This window comes from Mauremys reevesii, linkage group 1 (assembly GCF_016161935.1).
Source record: "Mauremys reevesii isolate NIE-2019 linkage group 1, ASM1616193v1, whole genome shotgun sequence".
Classification (NCBI taxonomy): domain Eukaryota; kingdom Metazoa; phylum Chordata; order Testudines; family Geoemydidae; genus Mauremys; species Mauremys reevesii.
In genome coordinates, this window is record NC_052623.1 from 71752540 (window position 1) to 71774998 (window position 22459).

A 22459-nucleotide genomic window follows, 5' to 3' on the forward strand; every position below is an offset into this window, starting at 1 on the left:
GGGTGCCTGCAAGCCGAATTCTGTTGCCCAGCCCTGCGTGTGTGATCCCTCACACCAAACCAGCAGGCCCTCAATATAAGAGGCAAAATGCAACCTTGTACTGAAAGCACATGTGCTATGTAATGTTAACAACATGGTTCACCGTGAAAGAGTCTACCCATTGTTCTCTAAAATGTGTCTTTTTAAGTACTACTCTCCCTTTTTTTCCTCCCACAGCTGCAAATGTTTCAGTGCTCCCCCTATCATCTCCATCCCAGAGGCTAGTCCAGATAAGATGGCGAAAAAAACGCACTCACAATGAAATGTTCTCTGAGCTCATGCAGTCCTTCCACAGTGAGAGAGCTCACCAGAATGCATGGAGGCAAACAATGTCAGAGTCCAGGAAAGCAGAAAATGAACGCGAGGACAGGAGGGACGAGCAAGATGAGAGGTGGTGGGATCAAGAGGAGAGGTGGCGGCAGTGCGATGGGAGGAGACAGGATGCAATGCTGAAGCTACTGGGGGATCAAACCGATATGCTCCGGTGTCTGGTGGAGCTGCAGGAAATGCAGCAAAAGCACAGACTGCCGCTGCTGCCCCTGTGTAACCTCCTGCCCTCCTCCCCAAGTTCCATAGCCTCCTCACCCACATGCCCAAGAACGCAGGGGCGGAGGGCTCCAGGCACCCAGCCACTCCACTTCAGAGGGCTGCACAAGCAACAGAAGGCTGGCCTTCAATAAGTTTTGAAGTGCAGGTGTCGCCTTGTCCTTCCCTCCTACCATCATCCACCACTCCACCCGATGCTTCCCTCCTCACTCACCCCTCCCGGGCTACCTTGGCAGTTATCCCCCTATTTGTGTGATGAATTAATAAAGAATGCATGATTTTGAAACAATGACTTTAATGCCTCTCCAAGGGTGGTCAAAGTGGGGAGGGCAGTTGGCTTACAGGGAAGTAGAGTGAACCAAGCGGGAAACGTCCCTTGTGATCCACCAGTGCTTGCAGCACCACTGAAAAGTACCCCTTGCAGTTAATGTACTGGTTGGCAAGGTGGTCCAGTCCCAAGATAGGGATATGGGTTCTGTCTATTGCCCCACCACACTTAGGGAATCCGATTGCAGCAAAGCCACCCACTATGACCTGCACCTTTCCCAGAGTCACTACCCTTTAAAGCAGCAGCTCAGTGATTGCATTGGCTTCTTGGATACAGCAGCCCCCACAGTAGATTTACCCACTCCAAACTGATTACCGACTAACCGATAGCTGTCTGGTGTTGCAAGCTTCCAGAGGGCTATCGCCACTCATTTCTCAACTGTTAGGGCTGCTCTTATCTTGGTATTCTTGCAGTTCAGGACAGGGGAAAGCAAATCACAAAGTTCCATGAAAGTGCCCTTATGCATGTGAAAATTTCACAGCCACTGGGAATCATCCCAGACCTGCAACAGTATGCGGTCCCACCAGTCTGTGCTTGTTTCCCGGGCCCAGAATTGGTGTTCCATGGCATGAACCTGCCCATTACTACCATAATGTTCAAATTTCCAGGGCCTGTGCTTTGAGAGAAGTCTGTGTCCATGTCCTCATCACTATCGTGATTGCACTGTCATCGCCTCCTTCCCCGCTTTTGCAGGTTCTAGTTCTGCACATACTGCAGGATAATGTGCGAGGTGTTTACAATGCTCACAACAGCAGTGGTGAGCTGAGTGGGCTCCATGCTTGCTGTGGTATGGCATCTGAAGGAGAGCAGGAAAGCAGAGTTGCAGTGGAATTGGTGGATGACGACGGATGCCATGAGAATTGAAATTTATACCGAACGACTAAAGGACCTGTGAGGTGGATTCGTGGCACCAGGAGAGCAGAGTTGCAGTGGAAGCGGTGGAGGATGATGGTTAGCACCGCGCACATTTCCCAAGGACCCGGGAGCCCATGACAGACAATATGGAGAAATTCGCTGTTGAGGCAATATCAGCAGAGCAGAGTTGCAGCAGAAGTGGTGTATGATGATGGTTTGCAGTCCTACTGCACCGTCTGCTGTCAGCAGCACCCAGGACACAGTAGCGGCGATGTCGGTGAGCTGAGCTGAGTGGGCTGCACGCTTGCTGTGGTATGGTGTCTGAACAGCAGGAAAGCAGAGTTGCAGCGGAAGCGGTATCTGATGATGACGATGGTTTGCAATCCCATTGCGCCATCTGCTGCCAGCAGCACCCAGGAAGCACCCAGGACACAAGAGCGGCGGTGTCGGTGAGTTGAGCTGAGCGGGCTGCATGCTTGCCATGGTATGGTGTCTACGTGGAAAAAAGGCGCAAAATGATTGTCTGCCATTGCTTTCACGGAGGGAGGGGAGACTGATGACATGTACCCAAAACCACTCGCGACAATGTTTTTGCCCCATCAGGCACTGGAAGCTTAACCCAGAATTCCAATGGGCAGCAGAGACTGCGGGAACTGTGGGATAGCTACCATAAGTCGATGCTAGCCACGGTAGTGAGGATGCACTCCACTGACTTAATGTGCTTAGTGTGGACATATGCAGTCGACTGTATAAAATTGATTTCTGAAAATCGACTTCTAGAAAATTGACCTAATTTCATAGTGTAGACATACCTTTATTTACATACAGCCACCAAACATAGAGTTTAAACCGTTTGTAACAGTAAAAAATGAACCAGAAAAAAGGTTAAATTCCCTGAGAAGCGGGGTAACAATGTTTTTGGATATGTCTTCTCACCCTTCCTCTCCCCATGACAAGGAGTAAATGGTTGCAGAATATTGGGAGGTAGGGGAGCAAACAGGGTTGTCTCCAGTTTGGGGCTTGGGGGCTGAACACAGGCTGGACTACAGGAACTGGATTGGGCTCATTATTCCCCTCCTGATACTCTGGCAGGTTTCAGGTGCCTGCAGAGGTTGCTGTGACAGGCATCCAGCATGCTCCTCCCCTTTAGGGATGGTAGTAGGATTCACCACCTCAGCAGCAGCCTGCACAGCAGCTAGAGGAGGAGAAGCTGGTGCTTGTGCTGTACACAAACAGCAGCCATGGTGACAGGTGGACACCCCCAAAAGTGTTCTACCAGTTGGACTAGGGACTCACAAGAGCATGATCCTGTTCCCATCACCTGAGCTGCCTCACCATTTGCAGGAATGCGTCATCCTGCCTAAGAGCTCACTTCTCCCTTTTTCTAAGAAAGTCAAACTCTTGCAACCACCCTCACCCTATGTCCACGTGACTTTCATTCATAAGGAGAAGAAAAGATGGGGTGAGTGTGGGTGGGAGAGCGGAGGAGTAGGTCTTTGCACAATCATAAGGGGCATTAAACTATTCTTTCCCTATCTAGGCCCTTTTAAAACCACCCCACCTCACCCCCATTTATCATGCCATGGGATTATTGCTGTCACTGCTGGCCAAGAAATGCACAGATACAGATGCAATAGCTTATGTTAAATGTTTTACAGTGGTTCATGGGATTGATTTACATTGTATGTTGCTCTGGGACCATGTCAGGGGTAGAACGGGTGTATGGGGAGGGAGTGCCAGGAGATGGTGGCAGTGGGGCGGGGAGGAGTTAGCTGAGGCATGTAGCACCACAGCAAGAGGGGATATTGTTGGGGGGGGTTCTGGCAGCAGCTCCAGATCCTGAGACTCCTCTTGGGGGAGTCCCTCAAACGGTTCAGGTAGATAGAGGTTCAGAATCACATGCTACTCTTTCTCTATGTCTTGCTTCCTCCAGAAATTCCTTCAAGGTCCCTGATGCCTCCTTGCCTTGACTCTAATTGATGTCCATCCTATTTCAGGCTCTGTACTCACAGCCCTGGAGAGCAGCTGGTCCAGCTCATCGTAGCATGGGCAAGTGCTAGGTCCCTCCTGGAGCGATTGTTGGAGTCCTTCACCCTCCAGTACAGGCATCTGAGATTTCATGTGCTTCTGGCACTGGGACACAGTCCAGTGACTGCCGCCTTATCCCAGCCTCTGTGAAGTCTCCCAGAACAGGTGAATGTTCCTGCTGCCCCAGGCAAAGTTATGGAGGACAGTGTACTCCGACCACATACTGCTGAGCTCCCATGTGTGATCCAGAGCCCGGGCAGTTGTTTTCAGACCACAATCCCCTGTACTGCTCAGTAGATTTCAGCAGAAAACTGTCTGAAATGCTCAGTGCAGCCTGGCAAAGGGGGTAGAAGGTGGCTGTGATGTTATTGACATGAACTGTGACTGTATAGATCAGCGTTACAAACAAGGTCCTATAGTTGCACTAAATCTTGTACAAAGGAGGTCAAGTAAGGTGTCCATAGAAAGGTTGTAATTTGCTGGTTATGATTATGCTGTCTGTATGAGTGTATCATTTTTGTATTTGAAGTTATGAATATTGGCTATGTACTTGTATCTCAATGTATTTGATTCTAAGTAGCCTCAGTGAAGCATTTGGTCAGCTGCTTGAGAAAGGACTATTCTCAGTAAGTGCCCAATCAAGAAACACTTAACTGACAATGGACTTTGGGAGATGCCAATCAACATCTGAGCTTTCCTGGGAACATTCAAACTAACATGTAAACAATGGAATCGGCCTGCAAAAAGCTAAATCATTCATGGACATGTGATTTGCCCAGGTGGCTACAAATTCCATCTTGTTGCTGTGATTTTTCACAGAAGAACAAAGGGATTTCCACCCAGAAGAGAGAATAAAAAAGGCCTGGGAAGCCTCTGCATTTTGGTCTTCAGCTGGCTTAAAAGAGAGCCTCTCCACCCCAAAGAGATGCCTGAAAGAAATTGGAACAAAGGACAGTAACTGAGGGTGTGAGTAATTGCTGGACCCAGACTAGGAAGGAGTCCAGTCTGTGAAAGAAGCTTATTGGAACAGCTCTGGGGGTGAGATTTCATCTGTAATAAATTTCTTAATGTATTAGACTTAGACTTGTGTGTGTTGTTTTATTTTGCTTGATAACTTACTTTGTTCTGTCTGCTATTACTTGGAACCACTTAAATCCTACTTTTTATACTTAATAAAATCACCTTTTGCTTATTAATTAACCCAGAGTAAGTAATTAATACCTGAGGGAGCAAACAGTTGTGCATATCTCTCTATCAGTGTTATAGAGGGCAGACAATTTATGAGTTTACCCTGTATAAGCTTTATACAGAGGAAAACAGATTTATTTAGGGTTTAGGCTCCCAGAAAGACTGAATACTGGGTGCTGGGAAAGTCTCTGTTTAACTAAGAAGCTCCTGAGCTGACTGGGTCTCATTTTCAGTGAACTTAAGGGGGGTGTGGCCCAACCTCTTGGTCTGTGCTGTAGTTCACTGGAGTGTCTTACTCAGGGAGACAGAAGTGGAGGGAAGCCTTCTCTGGCAGGGGGGGGTTTGTTCTCAACAGTATCTCAGCACATCTAATGACAGTCCCGAGGGAGTTTCTGTAACCAAACCCGTCACACTGGTCAGTGACCTTTATACCTTTGGGTAAGGGTCAGGCAGTAAAGGGATCACTGCATTGTGGGAATGGCCCTGGATGGCTATCAGTACCCATGATCTGGTATGTCCCCTTTTGCCCCCATCCACACTGCACTGCAGAATGGGTATAGGGACATGTCACAGCGGAGGCATGTACGTACCCAAACCCCTCATAGGGGGTTTATGGCACAATGCATAGCATATGTAACCATGCAAAGCTACAAGTGTAGACACACCCATGGTTTCTTTACAATGACAAAGCTTTTACTCTCCATCCACTAACCAAGAAATTTGTTCTCATTTCTCTAGTAAAGAGGGACAGTGACATTCCAAGATTTTTCATTTTGTTTTGGCTGCCATCTACATGCTATATAATAATTATAAATTAATTTGTAGCACTGATATTATGCTCACTGAATTTGCATTAGTATCTTGCATTGTGTTATATAAACACGTAGTAGCTGAACTGATTCAGTGTGTCTGAAATAAAGATATAAAATCCAATCCAAATCCCACCCTTCGTTAGTGCTGCCTTTCACTATGAAGGTGAATATGATAGGAGAAAGTAATTAAGAAGGCAATATCAGCAAGCAAGAAGCAGATGTCCAGATTTTATAGGGACAGTCCCGATTTTTGGGTCTTTTTCTTATATAGGCTCCTACTACTCCCACCCCATCCCAATTTTTCACACTTCCTGTCTGGTCATCCTCCCTGTGATGTGGGCATGCAGACAGGGACAAGCCATGGCACATGAGAGCATTTACAGCCATATTGCCAGTGAGATGGAGTGTGGCACTGGCATTTTGTGAAAACACACCCACAAAACAAACCAAAAAGTAGAAAGCTGTGATTGGCCAAATATCTTCCAAGAGTTTACAATGGCACCTGCATTGAACACATGACAGCTTTAAACATAAAGCACTAAACACTTGGGGCCTGATTCATCACCACATTACTCCAGTTTTATGCTGGTGTAACTCAATGGACCTGTGCCGTGGTAAATCATGCCATATAGTCAGATGACCCAGCACATGATACCATACCAGGCTACACTGGGATTTTTTTAAATTTGCATTTAGCAGTGGATCTGGCTAAGCCTCACTGTCTCTGTGCTTGCTGGCATTATGCCAGGGTCTGGCCCTTAGTTTCACACTTGAGTTAATTATATATCTTCCCTTTTATAAGATGAAGTGACATTTCTCCCCAAAACTTTGTTGTTGAGAAGAAGTGTCCATATTATATGACTCAGCTTCAAGCATTTCCTGATACATAAAAATGTCAGAACTTTCATAAATATCATCCAATGCTTTATTCAGGTAGTTACACAAAGTCTTCATTTGACTGTGTTTTAGAGTGAACAGAAATTAATATTCCAGGTTAGACTTTGTAAATGGGGGCTCTATTTGTACATGCAGAAGAACTATGTGCATGCAGTCACATGCATGCAGATTTTTTTTTCACGATGACTTGCGTGTACAAGAAAGAGAATTTCATGAGCGAACCCTATTTGTGTGTCCACACTGAGAATTTATAGCTTCTATCATTTGTGAGTCCAAGTGATTGAGGAAGAAAACATTTTACAGGCCAGTTGAGAACTATTTACACAAATTGGGTCCTTTATGGTTTTGAAAAGCTTTACAAACACCAAACCAGTGTTCAACTTTTTATGGTTGATCTCCAGGGAAACAATGGCTGTCTGCTTGCAGGTGAAAGAAAATGTTAAAAGTCTTGTTCACACAGAAGTTATAATTAATTCATGTATTTATTTACTGGCATTTCTATGGCTCATCACCATAGCATTTGAACACTAACAATCAAAAGGTCATTCCCCTGGGCAAATATAAAAGTTTCTTCACGTTTATTTCTTAACACCTGTCGTTGGTTCAGAGTTGTTGAACATTAGACAGAAGCAGAGCCCTAGAGCGCTCTCTGCAGGATCGCACAGCTTCCAAAGTACTCAAAGGCTCCATAACAGAAATACAACCCTGTATCCCTACAACTAAAATAATAAAGAAACCTTTGCTCCTTTAGTGTCATTAACATTGCTGAGAGGGATAGTCTCTATTCCTGCCAATCCTTTTTTACACTTTAGCTGTACAATACATGTAGAAAAAATGAGAGGAAAAATCAATGAGTTTATTATTTTTTAAAGGGTTTGTCATGTCCTTTAGGGTCTTCCTTCAGGCTCCTGCCAGCAGCTAGAGGCACCAGCCAAAAAGCTGAGCATCCAAAATATACCACTTAAAACAAACATTTTCTATTAGACCTGTCACTCTCATGACCTCAGATTACTTCATTCTATATTCTTTTTTCTTTCCCTACAGCCAAGCTTGGAGAAAGGAAATCCTTCCTTTCCCTATTTATTTAAGGGCTATATATTGTTCTTATTGCCCCTGTGAAACTCTCATTGATGTCAGAGGGAGTACTCTATGTGGATACATTGCCTTAAATGTATTAAAGCATCTCTGTGAAGACTAGTACTCAGCTGTGCATAGAGTCAATAAGCCTCTGTCAACAATCTTCCTCTTTCACATCTTAATCAAAGGGAAAGGAAAGTAGCTGGTATGACCCTGAGCACCTAGCTGGTGCTGGTATGACCCTGCTTTGCCCTAGCTCACTACAGACATTTGTTTTGATGTGAGATGCAAACTATTGCATGCCCTGATAAAAGAAGTTTGTTAAATTTCCCTTTAAAAACTGATAATTTAAATGAAATAAAGTTCAGTATTTGAACACAATGGTGAGTCTCATGTTTTCATAAAACTCTTGCTTAGAATGCAGTTGAGGATTTACAATGTAACCACTTCTGCTTCTTAATTCACCTTATTATGCATTCCTATTGTGGTAGCACTTAGGAGCCCCATTCATGGACCAGAGCCTCTTCGTGCTAGGAGCTGTATAAACACAGAACAAAAAGATGGCCCTTACCCCAAAGTGCTTACAAAATAGCTGTTTGATCTCCCACTATATAGCAGCATACGTGAAATCACACCCGACTGCAGGGACCTCAGGTGTATCAGTAAAAAATTCCCGTTTTCATTTTTGTTGCTATGCTGCTTACATTCTTTGCCATGCTACTGCTACTCAGACAATGTGAATATAAATGGTGGATTAAAGACCTTATGTTGCCTTATAATAATTTGATTCTGTTTCCCGGTTCTTTTTAGTTCTTCTAAATACAACTGTCATAGGTTTATTCCCCACTTTGAACTTTAGCGTTCACAAGATGGGGACCTGCATGGACTCCTCTAAACTAAAATCCTAGTTTAGATCTGGTTCTCGCTGCCACCAGTCAAGTTTTAAGTGTCTGACACACTCCCTGTTCCCCCAAAAACTTCCCTTGGGAAATAATCCATTTCCCTCCTCCCCTCTCCTACTACTTAGGAGAGATACCTGGATTCAGATTCCTTGAATCAAACAAAGAGGGATTCACTTTTCCTCCTCCCCTTCTTCCCCCTCCCCTTGTCCTTGGGAGAGATACCTTGAATCAAACAGAGGGATTCACTCAAGTTCTAAAAAAGAAAAGATTTTATTAAAGAAAGAAAAAAAAGTACACTCTCTCTGTATTACCAGGATGCAAAAAAACAGGGTCTAACTTATAAACCTGGAGAGGCTCTCCCCCCCCACACTCCTTTCTCAGAATAATCAAAGTAACAGCAAACAGAAATAAAGATATTTCTCCAGCAAACACACAATTGCAAATGTAGAAATCAAATTATAAGACTAATTCGCCTTTCTAATACTCACTATACTGGATAGTGTCCCTGCCAGCAGGTATATGGGATCTTGGGGAGCAATTACCACACAGGTGGGGTGCAAAATAAACTTTATTAAGAAAATACAAAAACAGGGAAAATTCAATAGTGAGGGGTATGGGGTTGTTAAGGTAGACAATTGGGGAGGGGTTTCTTTTTGGTGAACAGTAAGGGTGTTTCAATAGTGGGGTACAACACAGTAGGATACAATACAGTGGGTAATCAGTTAACACTGAGGTATAAATGTAACAGGTAGCTAGCGATTTCTATGTAAAAAGGTGTGTCACAGCAGCATATAACCAACTAACAGTTATGGACAAAATGTGTTAAATAACAAACATTTTTAGGTAAAAATGTGTCACAGTGGTGTAAATGTAGAATGTGAGGGGTACCAGAGAGGAAGAAAGTAACCAATGGGGTTTTATGCTAGAGACTTAAACTTAGTGAGACAGAACAAACAGGCTGCAAGCTTAAGCAGCAGAGAGAGTGTAACAAGGTAGAAAGACACAGAGAAGCTGGGGCGGGGATGTTTGCAGTGGGAAGACAGACAATTACAATTATACAGAACACAGCAAAATCTTATCTATGATCTAACTTAACCAAGACTACACAAATTAAAACACAAATTAAAACACAATGCAACAATTCTCTAAGCCTAACTTACAAAGTATAATGCTAAACTTAACTTAATGGGTGCACCTTATGCTAAGGGTATTTACAGAGGGCTGAGTGGTGTGTGTCCAGGACACAGCTCCAAAGAGGGGGGGGCTGCAGCAGTGGGGTGGCTGCAAGCAGGCTTATTTCTAGTAGCAAAGGCACTGCAGAACTAGAAACAGATTACAGATACAGCTTGGGTCTGCCTGCTGGGGAAAGAAAGCCAGCAGCCAAGACAGGGGGAGTTTAAGAGAGGTTTTAAGACACAGACCAAGGTTTAGCTTGAGTCTGTGTGTTGGGGAGACAGAGCCAGCAGCTAAAATAATAAAATAAAAGTATAGAAAGTTTCACAGAGGGATTCTTACCATCCCCCAAGGCAGCAGCAGAGGCAGAAGCAGCAAGAACATCAGAAGGCTCGGTACAGTCTTGATAATCAGGAGATCTCTCAGGCAGCAATTCGTTCTTCGTGGGGGGGGGCGGTTCAAAAACGGGGGTATGCTCAAAAATAAAACGAGAGCGGAGAAAGGACCCCCAGAACCCCTGGTTGATCAGACCAGGCAGCAATGCAAGAACCTTTCTGAAGTCTGTTCAGAAAATGTCTGTTTATAAAGGCAAACCTGGGCAGCTTCCCGCCAGTAACTCTGATTGGCTCCCCTTCTTACAGGGAGGAGAGCAGGCAGGGAAAAACTTCAGGCAGCCACCAAGACGTGTCTGGACTAGACCTGAGCCCAGAGGTATGACTCATGCCCAGGATCTTAAAAACACAATAGGTCTTGCAGCTCTGGACAGTGCCCACCCTACACCAAGCCCAGGTTTTAACAAGGTGATAACAGGACTAATCCTTTGAACAGGGCAGTGGTCCCACTTAGCATAAGTGGCCATCCCTTTGAGAAGGGCAATGGCTCTGGTTAAACAACTTAAGGAGCCCTCCCTTTGAGAAGGGCAGAGGCCCTGGTAAACAACTTAACAGCCATGGAGGGGTGGCCACAGGAGGAAAACAAGAACAAAATGGAGTAAGGGGACAGCTGTAAGAACAAAATGGAGCTGTAACAGACAGATAGTAGGAAATACTCCAGGAGAACTTGGAGACATGTCTGGCCTCTCTTAGATCCAAAGAGAGCACACAACTCAAACAAAGAACACAGACAAAGCCTTCCCTCCACAGGGATTTGAAATTATCCTGTCCCTTGATTGGTCCTCTGGTCAGGTGTTCATCAGGTTACTGAGCTTGTTAACGCTTTACAGGTAAAAGAGACTTTAACCCTTAACTATCTGTTTATGACAACAACTCACTACCTTTTTGTGTTTTGCAGCAGAGTAATTTGACATTCATTTGCAATCAAATGTCAAATACTATAGGCACCTACAGTATAATTATACTTTCTTTTTAGGTTTTATAGGGTATTGTATATTAAGTAAGTGGAAAGTGATTGCAAATAATACATTCAAGAGCTCTGAAGCTTCTCTACCTTTTACTAGCAATAACAGCCCTGCCAGGAAGTATTATCACTCAACAGTGCTCCAGCTACACCCCCTCTCTCAGATAGGCCTCGAGCAAGTTCCCTATAACAAAATTGAGGCCGAACACTGTTCTGGTGCAGACAGGGGCAAGGAGCACGCAGGGGGCTGTTGTGTTTCAACAAGTTTAAGCAACGATAGAAATGACACTGCAGAGTCATCAATACTTCCAGAGCTAATGAGAAGTCCAATATTAACTCTTACATAGCCCGCCACAACAGGAGCTGAGAGGTGTAGACCAGAGCCTGTTACGCCAGCATTATGCTACTCAAGGATTTCTCCACACTGGAGAACGCCTAGCTGCCTGATTAAAGAAGCTATACCATCCCTATGAGTTGTAGAAATTGAACAAACCCCCAGCAAGAAGGTATGAAATCACAGAGTACAACATTGCAATTCAAATTATTAGGCACCTCTGCTTGTTCCTGTCTAATGGCCCCTACATTAATTGAGGTTATTACTTCCCTTTCAGCAAGGGAAATATTCTAACTCATTCACCTAGTGTGATTGAAACCAACACATTTGCTCCATGCAATTCATTTATGCTCCAGCATTTCACCTAGTGCTCTGTGGTGAGATTCATTAACAGCAGCATAAAGCACTATCCATTCTAGAAAGTCGATGCAAGGTACCAAAATCCCCTCTGGTACCCTCGTTATAAAACTTTCTACATTCAAAGACCTACATCTTTCTCCAGGTCAAAACAATTATTTTGAAATGGAAAGTTTTACTAAAAGTAAGTGCTTTGAAAGTGAGATTTCCCTGCTGAAAAACTGTTGTTCTGAAGTCCAAGTAAGAGAAGTCACTGACACTTGGGGCAGAAGTAAAGCAAATAATTTGTCTTGAGAGGTTTAATGAACTATACACTAACTATGCATTTAATTGTTAAACTAGGGAGAAAACACACTGCTGGAGCTTTATTTAAACTCTCCAGCTTTCTAACCAACTCCTCTGCCACTAAACTAAAGGGCAGTTCCAGAAGGACATCAGTGCTTCTCCTTCTGTACTAAATCCACATTTCTTTAGAGAGTTAAGGATCGTAATAAAATAGTCTGTTCTAGAAAAATCATGTTATGTATGTGAGGGAGAGAGGAATATGTCTATTTCTGACAAATTATTAGCAATTAAATATATATATACACAGAATATCAAACGGAGAGGCTAGAGGACAAAAAAAAAATCAGTCATTTATAATTTAGCTCCATCATGAATTCTTAACAGACCAGCAAATTGAAAAAATCAACATCTGCCCTGAGACATCAGAAGGACAGATAGTCTAGAACTAAATTTTCGATAAACCTTGACCTGGAATGAAAAACTTGATTGGAGACCACTCTTTGAAAACTTGACCCATATACTGAAAGTATATTTGATATTTCAAAACTCCCTGCTCCCTGTATTTTCAAATCAACATCACCCACATTTAATTAGGGCTCATTGTGGGCTATATATATTGTGGCAGACAGGGAAGGAAGGAGTGAGCCAGCTTTCGCCCTTGCTCATATGACCTACATAAGGTCCACCCACAATCACAGCCCTTGCCTTCAAGGGAGCACAAGATCTGCTATTAGGTCACTGCCCCTAAGGCTGCAATTCTAAATGGATATTATGCATGTTACACTGCTCTACAGGCAAAATGCTTCTGAAATAAATGTAGTCAAACTTTACTAATTCTGGGTCACTGAGAACGAAAATGATGCTTAAAAGTGTTGATTGGCTCTAGTTTTCAAGTTATGCTATTGGGTCAGTATATACGACCCTTGACTTGGGAATAGCGGAGGATACGTGAGTTATAAAGGGAAGGGATCTCAATTTAAACCAGAAATGACTAAAATACATCTTTGACTGGATCTATGAATAAATCTATGACTGGGTTTGGACAGTACTTGCTTTTTAGGCAAAACAATGAATGATGCAATCTGAAGCTGGTATTGCGTCATACATGATATGAATTGCATCATGTTATTCCTAGAAGTCATGGATGATGCAATCATAACGAAGCTTACATCACTCTGCTGAACAAATTGCCCTATATCAGCTCTAGAAATCATACTGTGGTGCTCTCTTATTTGTCAGTGTTTGATTTTGCAAAGGAACACATTTCTGTTTAGCCAAAGTGAGCAGAGATGCCTCGTACTTGTGTGAACAGTGCAGATAACTTCTGCTATGTTTGTGGTGAAGTGACTTTTGCATCACAAAAGCGCAGTATAACCACTATGGTTAAGAAAGCCTATCACCTTTATTTTGGCTGCAAAATTGGAGATCAGGACAAGAGGTGGGCCCCACACATATGCTGCAACACTTGTGCAACAAATCTTCGCCAGTGGTTGAACAGGAAAAGGAAATCTATGCCTTTTGCAGTGCCAATCATTTGGAGAGAGCCAACAGATCATACCAGCAATTGTTACTTCTGCATGGTGCCTCCAGTCGGGAAAGGTGTGTCAAAGAAGAAAAAGTGGACTGTGCATTATCCAAACATTCCATCAGCTACATGCCCAGTACCCCACGGAGAAGGACTGCCGGTTCCTGATGCACCAGAATCATTCTCACTTGAGTCAGACGAGGAAGAGGAAGAGGATGAAACTTCTGGTCTTGAACCATCAATGTCACAGGACCCACATTTTCTCCCATCCTCCTCCTCTGAACCACACCTCATAACACAAGGTGAACTGAATGACCTTGTCAGGGATTTGGAACTACCCAAGAGTAAGGCAGAGCTGTTGGGCTCCAGACTACAGCAGTGGAATCTCCTGGCAGGTGATGTTAGGGTTTCCATGTTCCGTGACCGTCCAAAGGATCTTGTCCCATTCTTCTTCATGGAAGGTGATCTTGTGGCCTGCAACAACATCGATGGTGTGATGGCAGCCCTCAACATTGTTCACGATCCAGATGAGTGGAGACTGTTCACTGATTCATCGAAGACGAGTCTTAAAGCTGTTTTACTGCATAATGGCAATGTTTTGCCATCAATTCCAGTTGGTCATGCAGTCCATATGAAGGAAACCTATGACAACATGAAACAACTTTTCAGGTGCATAAACTATGACCAACATCAGTGGCAGCTTTGTGGCCATTTGAAGGTTGTTGCTCTCTTGCTTGGTCTGTAGACTAGATACACAAAGTACTGCTGTTTTCTCTGCAAATGGGATAGTCGTGCAAGAGATTCCCACTACATCAAGAAAGATTGGCCACTCCGACAGTCATTGGAGCTTGGGAGGAAAAGTGTTCAGCATCCACCACTTGTTGAATCAAGGAAGATTTTGTTACCACCCTTACACATCAAGCTGGGTCTGATGAAGAACTTTGTCACGGCCATTGACAAAACACAAGCAGCTTTCAAGTACCTCCGTGGAAAATTTCCAAGGTTAAGAGAAGCTAAGATAAAGGAAGGTGTCTTTGTTGGTCCTCAGATTCATGAACTTCTTCGAGATGATGCATTTGACCATGTACTGCGTGGCAAGGAAAAGACGGCATGGAAAGTCTTCCAGTTAGTGGCAATAAATTTTCTTGGAAACAACAAGGCAGACAACTACAGGTTGTTGGTGGAAAACCTCCTCAAGGCATACAAAAGCCTTGGTTGCAAGATGTCACTAAAGATACATTTTTTGCACTCTCATCTAGATTTTTTTCCACCGAACTGCAGAGCAGTGAGCGACGAGCACGGTGAGCGATTTCACCAGGACATTGCAACAATGGAGAAACGCTATCAGGGCAAATGTAGCCCATCAATGCTTGCAGACTATTGCTGGACAGTGACAAGAGATGCTCCATTTAATGAATACAAGAGACAAGCCAAGAAGCGCCGAGTAGACACTGAATAAGACTAAACTATGTACATAATAGTTTTTTGCCTTTTGTTTCATAATACATTTTAGTTATATAACCCTTTTGCTGATTTTTAAAGTGTTACATAAACAGGACAGGTGAAATATTATCATGTAAAGCAACCATAAACATATGAAAAGACCTAGGTTTACAATTTATGATTAAAACTCTACTATCTAGACAATATACATAGACATAAAATGTAAAAACTTAAATATCTTAGAAACAGTAGCCAGTTGTTTTAATTGTCATATTTGAATTCAGCACATCAAAATACATAATAAATAGCACATTTGATCTCTGAAGCAGACGACTTCTCAAAAATTGTAGACCAGTGTTATCATAAGCAGATAAGGGGATCTGCTTGTCCCCAGGTCTGATGTCTGCAGGTAAGACTGCAGACTTTGGAATTCAACTACCAAAGGGTCCCTATTGTGATATCCAGAATAATGTCTAACCCATAGATCCAAAAGTTCTCAGAACACAGACAGATAGATACTCTCCACATGCCAAACTATTTAGTTAAGTATAATAACCTTTTTGGATCCAACACGCACCTATAAAAGGTATGCCTGTACTAATGGCACAGTCCTGTCTGCACTGGATCTGCTCATCAGAACAATCCATAACATTTACACAGGATGGGGAAGACACGCTCAGTGACTTTTTTCAGTGTAAAATGGTACTAATACATCAAGACAAAGTAGTGGTTCTCCAGGTCTTTTAGCCTATAGACTACTTTGAGTAGGATCCTTGCACAGCCAGCCTTCTGTCTCAGCCTCCCAATTCCCTCCCCACATAGTTCACAAAAATGTTTCATTCTTCAGACTAGCAGGAGAGACTCTGCAGATTATGAGAGGTCTAATGACTGCAATTTGACAACTGGAATTTTAGAGGCTGTTATTGGTTATATGTATTCTAGCACAGGAGTGTGCCCCAAGACACAAATTCCACAAGGTATAGATGATTCAGCCTTGACTACCTCCCTTAGCCAAGTCTCCTCTGACTCTCAATATTTATTTCTCCCGAGCGCTGATCAGTTAATCTCTCAGGCTGAGGATGTGCAGGACTTGTAGAACAGCTTTCCCATAATGGTGGCTTTCTATGTGGTTTGAAGAAACCTATTGATTAATCTCTGTAACTACCATACTCTTCTTGATGTTTCTAGACACTTGATGTTTCTGTACCCAGCTCTGTCCTCTGCCTGTGAGCAGAGACACAGAAAACTCAAATGAGAACTATTCCTGTTCTTCCTTGACTGCTCTCCTCTTCTTTACAATTAAACTGCTGCAGTATAAACCATGTGGGTTACACTTCCATCAGTAATTAGAGTGTAAATAGTGAATTACTGCAGTAATAATATGCTGGACAGTTGTTTTCTGTTCTAGGTATGAAGTGCTGCTGAGCACTAGATTGCATCTGACCTGTGTCTGGGTTTGTGAGAAGTTCTCATTTCCTTTGTGGACAGGACTCTTAACCTGGTAATTTAGTAACATACAAATCATACAGTCCCCTTATTCAACAACAAAGATTTGAACCAGGTGCCTTTTAGATACCAACATTTGCTTATCCGGGTAATTAGATGTATGTTCCAAGAGAGATTCTTGTTGTGTAGATATCAGTTAGGCCATCTACTTACAGAAACAAAAATCCAGTTAGTGGAGGAAATAAAGGTTTTTGAGGCTAGTTTACAGTGGTGACAATCTGGCTGTTTTCTGATTGGAAACTATAGGATATTGGACATATAGATGGCTAACAAGAATATTCAAGTTGTAATAGTAAATACTAAAGAAAAAAGTTTTGAAGGGATATACACTCTTATGTGTCATGGCTATCAGAGCTTCAGAGAAAATTTCCCATGGGGGAAGGGGGAGAGGGTTGTTAGATTATCCTATAACTGCTTATTGTGAAACAATAATCTAGCAACAAGTATGTATTCCTGTGTTCCCATGTAATAAATGTCACGAGTGCAAAGAATATGAAGATGACCACAGAACTGCAGAATATTAAAATGTAGAGCTCGTCAAAAATGGGGATTTTTTCAGTGGAAAATTGATATGAAAATGATGACATTCATTTTCACCTAAATTTTCCCCAGAAATTTTCACATTCAGTGGAGGTGGGATGTAAATCAAAAATTGAAATATTTCAATTCTGAAATGTAACCATGGTGCCTTTAATATTCTGCAGTTCAAGTAATTTGTGGTTTCATTCTTCTCTATAGTTGGGCTCCCTGGTCAGACTACATCTCCCAGGAGGCTCCACTTGCTGAAAGGAGGTACTGCGTTGTGGCAGTTACATGCCTGTGATACCTCATGGGAGATGAAGTCAGGGTGGAAAGCATGAGGCATATGAACTACAACTCCTGTGAGGCACCACTGCAGCACTTGCAAATCAAACAATTTTGGTTTTCAGACAGTTTCCCAAAAATAAATCTAAAATTTCCAGGGAAAACAGATACTTTTTGCAAAAACAATTGGTTAGTTGAAAATTCAATTTTCCATAAATAATTAGCCTTATTAAAAAGGGTGAGCTAAGCATAGTATTTGTTGACTGAATAAAATAAAACAATAATACTTTATACTTTACATGTTCAAATCACTGTATAAACAATTACTAATTAAAATGAAGTAAGACATTGTCTGCAGTTCGTAATCAAAGGAATATTACTAGCAGGCTCTTAACCTGGTATTCATGTGTAACTATATCAGAAATACCAATGGTGAAATATTAAATTGGACTTATGACAGACAACTGGGAATAACTAATGTTTAGAATGAGCCACAATAGCAGCCTAGTGCTAAGGAATCAGCTTAGCTGTTTAAAATACAGGGATTTCTTACAAACATTGTCAAGTACTAAAACCTATTCAGCACAAAGAAACTTTAATGCCAGCTCCTTTGCCTGATGGACCACGTATGAGGATAGCTGCAAACTCATGCAAGCACAATGCACAGAGATATGTAATAGTAGTTGACTATTTGACATGTTTACTGGTGATATTACTCTTGCCATCCACATCCTGCAAGAAGGTGATAAAGAAGCAAGGTGCCTCTTTTCTCACTAGGGAATTCCTTATCAGCTAATTTTCAATAATGGAGCTCAGTTTTCTCCTGCCGTGTTCATTGTTTAGTGATGCCTGTGGTTTCAAGCATGTGACCTCAAGTCTACGCTATGCCTACGTGTATAGAGCAGCAAATAGAGAGGTTCAGCCAGCCAAAAGAATCCTGAAGCAAAATGACCCATTCCAAAGCAATGATGAGCTACATAGCAGCCAACACCTGTTCAGGCAATGGGAAATAATCCAGCACAGTTGTTAAGGGCATGTCAGTTCTACAATTGTCACTTCATGCCCTAAAAACCTAACACTTCATTGGCCAGATTTTGCTAATGTTAATCAGCCAGATAAAGCAGCAAAATGAAAGTTCTTTAATCCTTAGTGTATTTTGACTTGTTTTGATGAGAATATCAATTTTGGGAGGAATTTTTGCAAATTTACCTGGATACTTTTTTCTATCATTCTCAAAAGTTTGCAAAATTCCCCAAAGATTAACTCAGTTACTGATGAAAAAAATACAGAGGGTGATAGGGAGATGTGGGCTCATGAAATGTTTGCAGTATATATGGAGAATAAAAGAATTGGTCCAGCAACTAGTATTAGAACCCCCACCTAAGGGCAATAGCCAATAATGTCTGTCAAAGATATTAGTAATCAAGGGCACACACCCTGGATCTTTCCCTCAGTACATGAAATGACTTTAAAATACAGAAGTGAATAGAAAGGCTCCTGTGCAAGGATAAGCCAAAATTTGAGGAGAAGGAACATTAATTTACAACTGGAAAAAAATCTATCTTTATCAAGTGCTGAGCTGATTGTTTTAGATGATATAATGTCCAGCAAGGAAGCAGAAAGTGGATATCTGCCTTCTGGAACTTGTTTACTTACTGCCTATAAAGCACAACAAATTTGTACATTTTGCATCGTTATTACTATATTTTTCTATTTTTAATATAGTGCCATTAGGATATCTGGCAAATGCCAGAGAAGATGACAAGGGTCCAGAGTCAGAGGTGTACTTGGGCACCTAATCCCCAGATTTCAGTGTCACTGCACTCCACAAAACTCTTGCTTGTCTGCCACCTAACTGCGTAAGCACCTAAATTCAGTTGGTGCCTATGCGTACACTATGATTTCCCTGATCACATACACATATTTGCACTAGATCTCATCAAGCTAGTGCAAGCATAAATAGCAGCATAGCCATGGTAGCATGGAGAGAGGCAGTGGAGGTCTGGCTTAGCTGTACAAATACATACCCACCGATTGTAGACATAACCTATATTTTGGCTGCAAAACTTCTCTAGGTGTCTAAGTTTCTGCCTCTGGGCATGCACATTGCTGCCTCCCTCTAGGCATCTGGATGCCTGTCTCTTGTCTACGCTCCAGTACAATGCACGAACAAAGGAACGATAGGTTTTCCTCTGCTGATCTCACCCTGGCCACGATCATTGGAGCGACGCAGGCACTAACTCATTCTCACAAGAAACTACTTAGGTGACTCAGCTATCTAGCTCCAGGAGAGCAGTTCCTAGCCAGGGATTGCTAGCAGAGGTAGGTGTCTGCCTGCAGCCTGAAGTTAAGCACTTATCTCTCTGAGAGGGGCAGGGCTTAGCTCACAGCCCTCTCATCTGCATCTCTCACTGCCTAGTTTAGGCAGTTCCCTAGCATGCTTGCTTTTGTGGATCGCATTCTTAGGCACCTATCTCTCCCCACACATTGTACAGGGAGCCTAGGTGCCTATTCTGTTGTTCTGTGAACCTATGCCCAGGTCCCTATGCCCAGCATCTTACAGTCTATGGGCCTGATCTCTATCAGCTGAAGCACACCAGAAAAGGAAGGGAGTTGCTTGCCTTTTTCCACACTATTATTCCACAAATGTTATAGTCCAAGTCCATGTGTTGCTATCCAAATTATATATATTTTTTCTGACTTTGGAAAGCTACATCTCATTGGATCTGGATAGACTTTGTATTTATCTATGGTATTTCTAAAGTCATCCAGGCATTCTGGAACTGCTTATTTTGATTGTGAGTCAGCAAAGCATTTAAGCATGGGAGAAATCCCATTGGCTTCAGTTGGACTGCACATGCAGTAAAAGCTACACACGTGATTTCAGTGCTTTATTAGATGGGGGTGGAGGCACCTTTGGGCCTGATCTACAGCCCACTGTAGTCAACCGTAAGACTCACCATTGACTTCAATGAGTTTAGGAATGGACCCTTGTTCTGAACTGTTTGCCAACTTTTAACTCGGATACTATGATAGTCCTTTTTATTTGCTCTAACCTTGGTGCTGGTAAAAAGTTATTCCAATGATCAGAAGTAAAAGATAGACAGGTGAGATGCCATGATGATGGGTAAAGTCTAAACCTAGGAAAAGAGGTTACATTAATTTTTTTTAGGTAGCAGTTCAGAAAACTTCAACTTTGTTTTATTTTGTTAAAACACTGGTTCATTTACTAAAAAAAATCTGATTATTAAGAACTTGAGATTTGCTTAAATGATTTTTAAGTTGTGATTTTACACAACATTAACTAAATGATTTTCATGCTTTTTCCTCTGTGGTTTTTGTGGACTGTTTTACTGGGACACTGCTTGATGTGAAAGCTGCTTTGCAAACAGCTTTTGGAAAAAATTGCTAAACAACATTCAGAGTTAGCAGTAGGATTTTGACAGGAATAAACTTTTGATTGATAAAATGATGTACTGCTCAAAAAAGTAATAAACAATGTCAATATATCAGCACAAGAAGGCTTACAACTGTTGTTTAATGTAAAACATTGTTTGTTACTATATAAATATAACATGAAACAGAATGTTTTCTTTAAAAAACTTGGTTTGCTAATCTGCTGAAAATGGGCAGCTATAACAGATGTGTTTTTAAACCTTTAACTTGATAAACATTACACTCATTATCTACCAAAACATTCTATTAGAATTCAAAGTTCTTGAAACCTGAGGTAAAGATGTAAATTGTGTTCTTTTGGCAAGTAAATTATGAGAAAGAAAAGAAAGATAAATACAGCTTAAAACTATATATCCAAAATACTGTTTTACTTGCAAAGCTTAATTATGTTTAAATTTAAAGGTCCAGCAAATTTTATCTATATATTTAACATAGCTATATAGATATCTCTAGATCAGAGGTCGGCAACCTCTGGCACGCAACTCGCCAGGGTAAGCATCCTGGCGGTCCAGGCCAGTTTGTTTACCTGCCATGTCAGCAGGTTCGGTGGACCATGGCTTCCACTGGCCGCTGTTTGCCGTCCCAGGCCGATAAGGGAGGAGGGAAGCGGTGCGGGCGAGGGATGGTGTAACGGGTTGACTCACCCCTGTGGCGCCTCCTACTGGTTGCTCTGGGGAATTAGCTCTTTCCAGCCCAGGAGCATCCTCTGCAGGCCACTAATCCACCTGTCCATTACTACTGGCTCCGTGTCCCTCCCAGGACCCCAGTGCCCCTTTAACATGGGGTGCTGCCCCCAGCAGTAACCCCTTTTCTCTCTGGGTTTCCCCTGCCTCAGGAACCCCCACCTTCTATCCCCACTTCGCCTCAGTAGTGGCTACTGCCCAGTCTCTATCTAGCCCCTGTTCGCTGGGGCAGACTGCAGTAGCCAGCACTCATCATCGGCAAAGGGGGTTTGGACCTGCTGCCTTTGCCTACCCCTAGGTTGCCCCCTGCAACTCCAGTACCTCTTGGCCTATAGCTAGGCTGCAGCCTGAGGCTTTCCAGGCTGGAGCTCCCCAGCTCCTCAGCCTTTCCCCAGCCCTGCTTCACCCTAGGTACCTTGTCTCAGCTCCTAAGCAGCCAGGCCCATCTCTCTCTGAAGGCAGAGAGAGACTGTCTGGCTTCTGGCTTCCCTGCCTTCTTATAAGGCCCTGTTGCTCAGTTTGGGGCATGGCTCCAGCTGCAGCCACTTCCCTAATCAGCCCAGCCTTGAGAGCAGCAGCTCTCAAGCCCTGCCAGGCCACTTTTTAAACCCCTTCAAACCAGGAGCAGAGGTCCACCCTGCTACAGATGGGCTCTAGATGGCTAACTGTATAGCTAAAATTGGAATCCAACATATTTGTTTACAATAGACAAATTACTACAGTATATAGATTTTTTATGAATAGTAACAAATCTGTCAAAAATAATCAAATTCTCTACTACTCCATTATTTTTGCTCAAGTTCTTGAGTACTTATTTGGAAGTTGGATTAGATACTTCACTTTCTGGCAGAATGAATTCAGACAT